This window comes from Marmota flaviventris, chromosome 10, assembly GCF_047511675.1.
Source record: "Marmota flaviventris isolate mMarFla1 chromosome 10, mMarFla1.hap1, whole genome shotgun sequence".
NCBI classification, from domain to species: domain Eukaryota; kingdom Metazoa; phylum Chordata; class Mammalia; order Rodentia; family Sciuridae; genus Marmota; species Marmota flaviventris.
Genome location: NC_092507.1, coordinates 58625763 through 58637979, shown reverse-complemented (window position 1 = coordinate 58637979; position 12217 = coordinate 58625763).

The following is a 12217-nucleotide window of genomic DNA, read 5'->3' as shown; positions in this document are numbered from 1 at the left end:
AAATTTATCCATTTTTCATAGCTCAAATATAGTGTACTCTGTCATGAAACCTTCTCTAATTGTAGCAGATGGTCTCCATCCTCTGTCTTGCAATGACAACTTGAACCTCTCGTATTCACTTGATTTTACTATATTACAGATATTTGTTTTATTTTCTAACAGCTGTATAAGTCAATGGAGATCCAGGAACTAACTTCTTATATATTTTGAATTTCCTTGCATTATTTACATACTGGCAGCATATGGTGCTACATCAAGAATTAAATGAGTTGGGGAATAAATTAAGATATAAATAAGCCAGTGAGTCACTGTCTTATAACATATCAATAATCATTATGCATTTCCAAGAGGACCCTTGAATTAAGTTTTATCCCAGTCTGAGCATACAGATAAATTCTCCATTGTCTTCTTGGTTCTGACCAAAAAACTAGTAGATGAGTAAAGTTATATAATGTGTTTTATCTTCTGAGCCCCCAGTTGACAGGTGAATTGGTAGATTCACTACCTGCCCAAGACAAAATTTTGAAATGAGAAATTTTTTCTTCTTCACCTTTCCTCACGTCTTTATCTATTTCAACCTCCATCCCATCTCCCTTTCTCCCCTTCATTTTCAGAGGTCAGTAGTGACATCTATTTGTTGCTATATTTGTCAGAATTGTCCAGAAAAAATATAGGATGTGATACATATGTATATATGTGCATACATAAAGAGATTCATTATGAAGAATTGACTCACACAATTATAGAGCCTGAGAAATTCCAAGTTCTGTAGTCAGCAAGTTGAAATGCAGGAGATCCAGTCAGAGTCCAAAGGCCCAAGAACCAGGAATCATTACTCAAGAAGAACTGAAGCTTCAATTATCATCAGAAATCAATAAAGACTGATGTTCCAAGTGAAGCAGTAGGTTGAAAGAGTTCCCTCTTACTATCAGAAGAGTCCTATTTATTTATTCTATTTAGACCTTCAACTGATTGTGGATTAGGGGTACTCACATTAGGAAGGACAATCTTCTTTGTTCATTCTACCAATTCGAATATTAATTTCATCTAGAAACACCCAAACAGACACACCAAAATTAAGGTGTGGCCAAATATTCAGACACCCAATGGCCCAGTCAAGTTAATGCATAAAATTAACCATCACAACACCCAGGGGTTGAAAGAATGACTCTAAAATGATATGGATATACTATTCACCTGATCACAATGCTTGGTAAAGAAACGTGCAAGTTGCACAAAATTAGTGGGATTATGGTAAGAATAGGTAACACACACTGGGCAGTTACTGGGCACTTATGCACTATTCAAGTAATATTTACAAATACAACCTAACCAAAGCACCACAACAATCTGTTGAAAAGTATGCTCTTAGGAAAGAGAAGCTTTGACTCTCAAGCTGGATTTGGTACATAAAAATGTGATGAATAGATCTATCCTGTCCATTATGCTCCTAACAGAAGTCAGCCTGGGAATAGAAGCAACCCAGACGAGGCTCTGGATATCATTTGAGTTCTGATTCAAATTGCACACGAAGCCAGGCTCACCTCTGGATTTTTCAGTTACATGAGCCAGTAAATTCCCTATTTTGATTTAAGCCAGTTTAAGGTGAATTTATATCACTTGCAGCAGTAAAATTCATAACTGATATAAAAAATTGATACCAGAAGAAAGACGTTATAAGTAACAGACCTTAGAATGTGGAAGTAACTAAGCTCAGGTACACAGTATGTGAGATGCTGAAAGTCTTAGCAGATAGTCATAGTATCAGGGATGTACATGGAACACAAGCTCAACTACAGATGTGTGGGGCTTCTGTGAAAACATTTTGACCCTTCAAACAAATTCGATGATATAAAAATACAACATAAGAAGCCACCAAAAGGGAGCCTGGCTAAGGCAGAGACAACCCAAAGAAAGCACAAAGCACACCAAGACACAACTCCTGGTCGTGTATTTTGGATCCTGAGACAATATTATTATTATTCTAGATCTAACCAGGAATTGTAATCCACAAAAATACATAGGAAAAGTTTAATATAAGGAATTATCTTAAGCTATTATAAGAGATTATGTATAAGATACAAGAAAATTATATATAGCATCCAGAAGCTGAAGGAAAATACCTAAAGAACATATTTGGAATGTGGCCCCTCCCTAGGAATGCGGTCTGATCTTCTTGAAGAAGGTATACTTCAGCCCTTGCCAAAACTGCTGTGCAGTTGTTGGGCAAACAAAAAGCAACTCTGTAGAGTACAAGTGAGAACTGGGTGATCAGCAATGGGGGTGGAAACTTGAGGGTCACAGGCCAAAGCATGCAGGACACACAGAGGCAATGGAGCTAGCTTGGATGGAAGCTTCTAGAGCCTAGATAGATTTAAAAGAGACTCAAAAAGGGGAATTGGTACTGATGCAAATAGGAAGCTTTCAGAGTGCCACTTTCCACATCAAAAGCACAGCAAGAAGGTTATTTCCAGACCACTGCTGTGAGGCAGAGGCAGAGCTCCACCAGATGTCCTTACACCCACGCTGCAGGCCCTTGGAACAGCAGTCAAACCCATCAGAGCCCTTTGTCCTGCAGTGAACCTCTAGCGCCCTCTACTGAGAATGCTTAACATAGGTCTCACTTTAAAGGAGAAGCACTAAAAGGAATTGTCTGTTACTGGTGTGAACTTGAAGAAAAGGGGCAATAAATTGATAACGGGCACGTAAGCTTTGAGTATCAGTCACAAAAGCCCATAAATTATCACTTGCCTTTAGACATCTTTGTTTGGCTGTTCAAAATATCACAACTGAAAGACTGCAGGGCCTAGTCTTCTTACCATCAGTAGCTAAGCAGTTTTCACTAAGAATTGCAAGCTTTTTTGATACCCTTTATGCCACCATTTTATTTTCTTAATTTTTTTTAATTTGTAGATAGACCCAATAGCTTTACCTTTTGTTTTTAAGTGGTGCTGAGGATTGAAATCAGTACCTCACACATATTAAGCAAATGCTCTACCACTGAGCCACAACTGCAACCCATGTACCAACATTTTCTATCAAAATCTTTCTGACCTAGCTTCATTTTTTTTGTTAAAATCCTATTTATTGTCTATGGTATATATGTTAATAGCCTGTCAGTGACATTATTATTTTAATAAGAGCACTCAAGAAAACAAGGGTGTTAAAATAGTACATATTGTAATTTTTAGGTATCTTGAAGAGTTGATAAAATATGATGAAATACATGTTTTAGGGAAAACTGGCACATTGATTTTCAGTCAAAAATAAAGAATTCTAAGTAAACAACCATAATAGTCATATGTTCTTTATTTAAAATAAACTGAGATATCCAAGGCCAAAGATAATTGCTGTGTTTGTGTATGTGTGTGTGTCTGTCTGTCTGTCTGTCCCCATCTGACTGTCTGTCTCTGTCTGTCTCTATTTTTTAAAATAGAACTGACAGGGAGTAAAATTAAGAAAACAAAATCTTTACTTGGTTCTCTTTTTTTATTAGTTTGTTTTAGTTGTACATAATTATTATAAAAGCATGGAATATAATTTTCTCCATTCACTCTCCAATACTTCCTCTTTTCCTTCTCACCTCCCTTCCCCTGTTTTGTGATCACCTCTTATCGGCTGATCTTTCATCTACTTATTTATAGTTTTTTAATTAGTGAATTATAAGTATACATAAAGCCTTGTATACACAAGGCCCTGGGTTCAATCCCCAGCACCACACACAAAAAAGGAATAAATATACATAAAGTTGAAATTCAGAGTGGTATATTCATATATGTACATCAGATAGCTTGGTCATATTCATTCCCCTATTCCTCCCTTTTCCCGTCCCTCCTCCCTCCCCTTAAATCTCCTTCCTCTACTCCAATGATTTCCCTTCTACTCTTGATGGTAAAATAATTGCTTTATTGAGTGAACTCCCAAAACATGTATAAAAGTTCCTAATTGAATAATACTCTTTGAAAAGTTTGATTTTAAGATTTAGACTATTATGTCATTTTTTTTTTACTTTAAACAATTTCTCCTAAGTGCCTCAGTAGTCTTGTCTTCCTAGGGTTTTATAACCACAGAGTTTATTATTAAAAAGTTTAGGTTCACCTCAAATACTTTCTGTGCTATTTGGAAAAAGTATCTAGGGGGAAATTCACGTAAGAAGAGTAAACCCAATTTAACAGAAAACGTGAAAAATTGTTGATGAAGTGCTTTGTGTGTGCGTGTGTTCTACCCAAAGGAAGCATTGGACTGGCTCTGAGAGTGGGAGGCAGAGTGAAAAGATGCCGTATCTCCTCCTCTGCCTGTTTGTGTTGGATAAATGCTTCATTTTATTGTCAGGTTGGCTGAGACTGAATGTCAACATTATACGGGAAGGTCCCAGAGGTATGCAGCAGAGGGGATTCTATTCCAGCTTTCTTTACTTGATGCTATTAAATGAGCTCACAGCCTGTAAGATAAAAGTTAGATAAATTGAAGGCCAATAAGCACCTAGTTTTATAGCTGTAGTTTAAGTTCAAACTTCTTATGAGTTTGTGTGTTTCTATGGAAATACTGCATCTAAAACAACACTCACAGATGAAATTTACCAGAGAAAACAAGGTCTGTGAATTGCTGTACTGATTTGTAGAGTACCTTTTTTCCTTTCAATAACAATAGTATATTGAATGTTAGAATGTCCTAAGCTCTAACAATGGATGGCATATTTTATTTAAAATATCAGAAATACATTCTACATTCATTTAATTTTTTCCCTTTGTAATCAATAAGGAGCGTTCAATGAGAAGCATTCATTCATTCATTCATTCATTCCATAAAAGTTTATTGATTACCTTCTATAAGCCAGAAAACCATGGTTTCTGCTTTGAAAATCAGTCCAGCACATGAGAAGGTTTTGTTGCTCTAAAACTCTGATTATTATGGGTTAGTGGGCACCACATTAAATCAGGATATGAAAATAATAATAATTTTTGCAAAGTGATAAAATTTTCATAGCATACATGTATGTGCCATGCATGCGCATACACAAACACATACTACTCACACATATGGAGAGAGAGGAAATCTTAAAATTCAACTTATTTACCATCTGGTACAGCACAGGTTCCAATAAACCAAAATGTAAATGGAATTAGACTCATTTTGGAAGAAATCTATGGAGTATAGAATCTCAGCCATTGTGTCCATTTTTAGTCATTATATAAAAGTATTTTAGCAAGTTACCAATGATCTAAAAACAAGTTCCTTGAAATGGAACCTGTCACGACCACCCCCACCATAACTAAGATGAGAGCTTTTAAGTATCACAATATGGGCAATTAGAAATTGTTCCTTAATACATATTTATTGCACGTATATTAGATGTCAGAAACTGCTTGGTATGCAATCAAGACTTTAAGTTAAGTTGCAAGCTGCTAAGGAGTAATTATGAAATAAGGAAGAGCAGGCAGGGGATACAATGAGAGAATATTGATTTTGATAGAAGAAAGCCTAAAGAAATTATTTCTAGGATAGAGATTATTTGCATGTTTGGTACTGAACAGAAAATTATGGGAAGGTATGAACTGAAAAAGTAAGCAATAAAGGATATAATAATTTGAGCAAGAATTGCAAGATGTGGAGGTCGAAGGCCAAAATGAAGAAAGGAGAAAGCATGATTCCATGGAAGGAGGGAAGAAAAATAAGAATGGATGAGAACTGTAAATCAATTCAGAGGTGTAGAAGAGGCAAAATGAGTCCTAAAATTATAACAGAAATTTGGAAGTAACAGAAGGGGATAATACAGATTGAGAAATAATAAATGAACTTCAAGGAGAGATTGTATAGGGACGTCTTTCACAGCTGTAACAACTATTGCCTCTGCAAAGGAGGCAAAGTAATCTGCTAAGGTAAGGAGTGCAACATTTAATTAAAAGTTTAAAAAGTGACTATATAGTTAATATCTATGACCACATACCATCATCATCAAAAGGAATGTTCAAGGACCTGAAAATATTTGCTAGAGAATATTGAGAATCCAACAGAGTTTGAAAATCATAATTACATAAACAGTCAATCAACATAGTTCTGTGACTTGCTCCAGTATCATTCAGTGCTTAGTTCCAATATCAGAACAAATTAAGAAATTCTAGAATTGAAAACAGGGATAATGGACTGGGAAGAAGATCATGAGGGTGTTGGGAATGAAGGGGACCAGAAAGAGAGATTCAACTGAATGACTATGGATTGTCACTGGGTTGAACATGGAAATGAAACCAAAGGAGTCTTATTGATCAAGAATATATGAAGTTAGGGGTTGTTGAAGTGACTCAGTGGTAAAGCACTTGCTAAAAATACACAAGACCCTGAGTTCAATCCCCAGTATCATATACACACATGCACACATGTACATACACACGTGTACATACACACACACACACACACACACACACTCACACATGCTCAAAAAGAAACATGTAAAGCTAACAATGTACAAGAAGAATTAGTGAGAGTAAAGGAGCAGTTATTTCTCTGCATAAAATCTCTCTGAAGGCATTCTGCAGCTTGGAAGATAAAGTTTCACTGAAGACTTATAAAAGATTTTCTAATATCCTGCCTCTCAAGCTCATTGTTCATTCCTTCCCCCAAAGGCCCCCAGGCATTCCATATGGACTGACTACACTGCTTCCTGCTTTCCTGATACTTTCCTTCTTCCAAACCTTCATTCACCTAATGACTTCTCTGCCTTCAAGATTCATTTCAACAAATCTGACCTAACTTTCCTATGTACATATATGAATATACCATAGTGAATCTCACCTTTTATATATAACCACAAGTTATTAATTTTTAAAAAAAGCTGTAAATAAATAACAGAAACAGTACAGGGAAGGAAAATAATAGTAGAGTATAGGGAAGAAAACAGTGGTTGGGGGAAGGGAAAGGGGAAGTACTGTGAACTGAATTTGAGCAAATTATATTCCACGCTTTTATGATTACGTCAAAATGAAGCTTTTTTTTAAAGAGAGAGAGAGAATTTTTTAATATTTATTTTTTAGTTTTAGATGGACATAACATCTTTATTTTATTTTTATGTGGTGCTGAGGATCAAACCCAGTGCCCCGTGCATGCCAGGCGATCGAGCTACAGCTTGAGCCACTTCCCCAGCCCTCAAAATGAATCTTAGTATTATGTATAACAAAAAGAACTAATAAAAATTTTTTAAAAAATTATTTCAAGGATCTCTTCTCTATTAAAGACTCCCATGGTTGTCTGCAAAATAAATAAATAAATAAGGCTGCTAACAGTTCTTCCCATCTTATGCAGCATGCCACTATTCCCACCCAAAACTCATGATTCTGGCCAAACCAACAGAATGCTATAGAACTGATTCTGTTCTGATTCCAGTCTAACTCAGCTGCCATTCTTCAAAAAAGTATAGGCTCTCCTGCCTGGAGTACGATACAGCCCAGAAAGAGCAAGGTCATAGAAAGGAGTTTATACACAGCACCTATACCCCTGACATGTGAAACCCTTCCTGCCCTTCGTAACCACTAGTTAAAGGTTGAACCCAGCCAACCCATAGAATTGTGAGAAATAATAAATCATTTCTATTTTAAGCCACTACATTTTGGGGCTTAGCTGTGTTGTAACAGATAAATGATATATTTCCCATTTTTAACTCAACTGTTGTTGAGCAGAGTTCTCTCTCTGTCCCTCTCTGCTTCTTGGTGAAATGTCCTAAGCTACTTTCCTCTACTACACTCTTCTGTCATTATGTTCTGCCTCACCTCAAGCCCCGAGGAATGGAGTCAACCATCTATGGACTGAGACCTCTGAAACCATGAGCCCCAAATTAAATTTTTGTTCCTTTAATTGTTCTTGTCAGGTCTTTTGGTCATAGCAGCGAAAAAGCTGATTAAATACAATCTTTCACACCATTGCCAGAGACAAAATTTTAAAATATTGATCAGACTATACACCATTTTATTCACTTCCAAAGTTTATCAGTACTTTCCTATTCCTACAAGTCATGACAAACCTTTTAGCATCTGATACTTGCAGCCTTGACTTGAATTACCTTTCTAGTTACCATGCGACATAACTGCCTATGACTCTAATATTTTTTCACGGTTATTCTCTGAACATACTCTTTTGCTTTCCTGTATATTTCCTATATCCTCAGTTTTCACTTCTCCTCTGAGAATTCCTGCTCAAACTCCAAGGCCCAGCTAAAATGTGATTTTTCTCTTTGTTGTAATCACAGAACCCCCAAGTGACATAAATTGTTCCCTCATATGTTTTCCCACAGGACTGTATACAAACCTGTCACAGCCTTTATCACACTACAGTTATTAATTTACTTCTCTATCTTCCCAGCAAGATTCTGAGCTATTCCTCGGAGGCAGGAATAGTGAAATATTTATTGTGCATTAACAGTCTCTAACATAGTTTCTGGAACATACCAGTACCTATGAGTTGCTTCACAAATGCCTGTTGAGAAAATGAATGAAGAAACTATCTTGAATGTGCCTGCTATCGTTAAATAGTAGTAGTAAATTAAATCCAATTCGGGTATGTACAAAAAGAAAAACCCTAAAAGTAGGCATTATCCATCAAAAAAATTATCTCTAAATATCTTTTCAAACTCAAGAGTGTTATGATCTTTTTGAAAACTGGACTATAGTTTTTCTCCAGGCACATATCAGACTAGATAGAATCCTGTCTGGGACAGTTTTAAACTTGTAGAATAGGATCTAGTGGGTTGTTAGGAGACATTTCCAATGTATTCTATCATATTAATCTTAATAAATTGTACTGTGTAAATTTTATGCTTTTCAAATAAACAAATTTGAATTATATGCAATAGCTGATCCTTCAAAAATGATAACATGGTGAAGAAAGTGTTTGGTTCTAAAACCTTGTCAGTTTGAGTGACATGTGAGTACCCAGCACTAAGCATCTGTTAGGGAAATCTTATTACTCTGTGTCTGTCGCTAGAAAATTGGAACACACATTGCAAGACCCACACACTTAAAATGTTATGAAGTGTTTTTAAAACTGCCTTCCACAGAAGGTCCTTTATTTTATTAGAAAATTATAAGCAAACAAGCTTTGTTTAATGGCTTTCAAAGTATAAGCACATTTCACATCAAAATTGTATCACTTTCAACTGCTTACTTGTATAAGAAATCTGTCAGGCCCTGGTGCCCAAGAAAATAGGGTGCCATGAAGAAGATTTCTTGCTGAAGGATATAATGTATGCTCAATTAATCAAATACAGCATGTGTAATGATCTGATTCCATCTTAGGAAGAGCTGTCAGCTTTCTGTACTGGAATCAGTATTTTCCTAATGCCTGGACTTTTTGGCAAATTTCTTTGAGCTTATATCTCTGGGAAGGTTGGCTTCTTAGCTTTTTTTTTTAACATTTAAAATTTCTTGAAAATGTTACCTTTTCATTCTGATATCCTATGTCTCTACTCCCTTTCCATGCCTCTCTTAGTCTATTAAATGCCTTTACAAACAGCTAAAGAAAATATGCATGAAGTACTAAAATTACACTTAATTTTTCAGGAAAGTCCATTATTGATTGTGATATTAAGAAACATTCTCAAGTTCATCATCTCTTCAAAAACCAAAAAATATTGCTATGTACTTAAATGTAAATTGGGTGATAATCAAATTTGGTAAAAAAAAACAAAAAAAAAAAAAAAACAGAATATTTCAATGTTCCTTTGAAAGTCTTTTATTTGCTAAGTTTATAACAATTTGATTCTCTAAGCTAGCAGAGATCACACACAGGGGTGGTAGTTATTAACTTTTCCACTGAAAAAAAAAGCACCCCCAAAATACATAACACTTATGATATTAATTTTCTTATATATTCTAATAAAAGATGACTACTAAACATGAATTGCCACATGAGAAGACGATATTGTATGTTACTAAACTGTCATCTACTGGATTTATTCACCCAGTATACATTACCATCTTTTAAAGTCTTCCCTTTTTCAATGAATCCATAATTTTTCCAGCTGTTTTTTGACATTATTTCTTTCCCTTGTTCTAGCAATGTGTGCTCCTACAGATCAGGAAAAAAATTGTTTCAACTAATTACAGACTTACTAAAGCCTTTCACATCATTTAAGATTTAGATTGATTATTCACAGTGCCATGAAGACATGTCAGTTTGAGACAAGAGGAGGTTTAGAGAGGATTACACTTTGCAGAGTGCCACCTGTCTCCAAAGGGCATGTTCATTAAAAAGCTCCAGGTGCAAGTTGTGGAAGCAAAACAGCATAATGAAGTTCTTTACCTCCTTGTGCATCTTTTGATTAATAACATCCTCCTTCAGTTTCTAGCAGATTGTACAGCAATGTTTGCTACAAGAAACTTGGAATACCAGCCTACTTTTCCATCTTTCTCTGAAAAGAGTAACTCGTCATTTATCTGTGACTGAAATAAAAAAAAATTAACAAAAATTAGATATTTATGGCACCATCTGCTTTTGGAAGAAAATAATACCTAATAAGTCAACTGAATGTCATTTATTCAATAAACAATGCTTAATATGTGTCACTGATCAAATTCTACCTTATCTTTTCTTAAATTCACACATAGAAATCCAGCTGATATTTATACTAATAACCTGAATGCACTCTAAAATTCAGAGTTGTCTCCTCAATCATAAAGATGGGAAAGAAAACTGGCCATTATCAAACACCTACTATTTACTAGACATTTTCATGGGCACCATCACATTTTATCTCCATTACAGCCTGAACAGGTAGATATCATTATTCTCATTTTCACTATTAAATGTGATTGAGGCTCAGAGCAATATTATGAGCTAACATTTATTGACTGCTTACTCTTTTCCTGCCATTGTCTTTATTACTTTAGAGGGATTGCTGAAATTAATCTTCAGAACTACATTAGGGAGTAGATACTATCATTATCCTCATTTTATTAGAGGTGATTCAGAGAAGTTAAATAACTTGCCCAAGATCACACAAATAATATGCAGTATGGCCTGGATTTGAACTCAGGAAAACTGGTTCTGACACCTGTACTTGTTAACCTCAACATTATACTGTTTACCAATGTGCATGGGTGTGTATATTTTAGTGTCAAATGTGTTGCATTACTGTTTCATTTTTGAAAACTGGTAATTGTGCATATACTCTCAGGCATTTTACATGCATTTTATCATTTAAACTTCACAAAATATTTAATGCTCCCATTTTACTTTGATGAAAGTGAATTTTAGGGAATAATTATTATAGCAGTAAACTCTTACGTGGCGCTTACTATGTGCTATATACTCTTCATGCCAAAGTTGTAAATATATCGGGGCTAGGGCTGTGGCTCAGCGGTAGCGCACTTCCCTGGCATGTGTGAGGCACTGAGTTGGATTCTCAGCACCACATATAAATAAATAAAATATAGGTCTATCAACAACTTAAAAATATGTTTTAAAAAGTTGTACATATTGTACATACTTAATACTGACAACAATATGATATATTATAATCCCTATGACATAGGTGAGGAAACTTAGATAGAGGTAGCTTCTGGATAAAGGTTGTAAGGCTAGCAGGAAGCAGAGCGTCAATTCTAATTCCAAAGGCCCATGATTTTAACCACTACTCTAAACTGTGGAACAATTTAAAGCAGTCATTCCTTGTTTATTGCAGCAAACACTTGAAGCATGCCTTAACTATAATAGCATTCATCACAATCAAACCTTTTGTTGCATACCAACTGAAATAACTATCCACATTTTGTAGAGAGTGGGAGGGAGTCAAGTCTGTACAATTTCATATTAGTCAGGTTTGTGCATTTTCAGGGATAGTAAAAACAAAATTATTTTATTTGTTCTACAAACATTAAGCACTAACTATATTCCAGGTGCTGTAGTTATGGAAATAAGATTCATTCCATATCTGTAAGGAACTGAATATATATAAATAGGTAATTAAAATATAAGGGATAATTGCTAAAGTAGAATTTTGCTGCCTAAGTCAAAGACTAATTTACAAAACACTATACATCACCTGGTCATATATCCCCAAAAGAGGTCACCTACAGGGTAAAGCTAGCAAAAAGAATAAGAAAGCAGAATATTCCTTCATAAATACATAGAATGAGATGCCTAAAATATGGCTGTAATAATTGCAAACTTATTTAGAATTCCAATGTTTATGTGTGAACTAGAGTTAAAAGTTCAAAATGGTTTTATGATA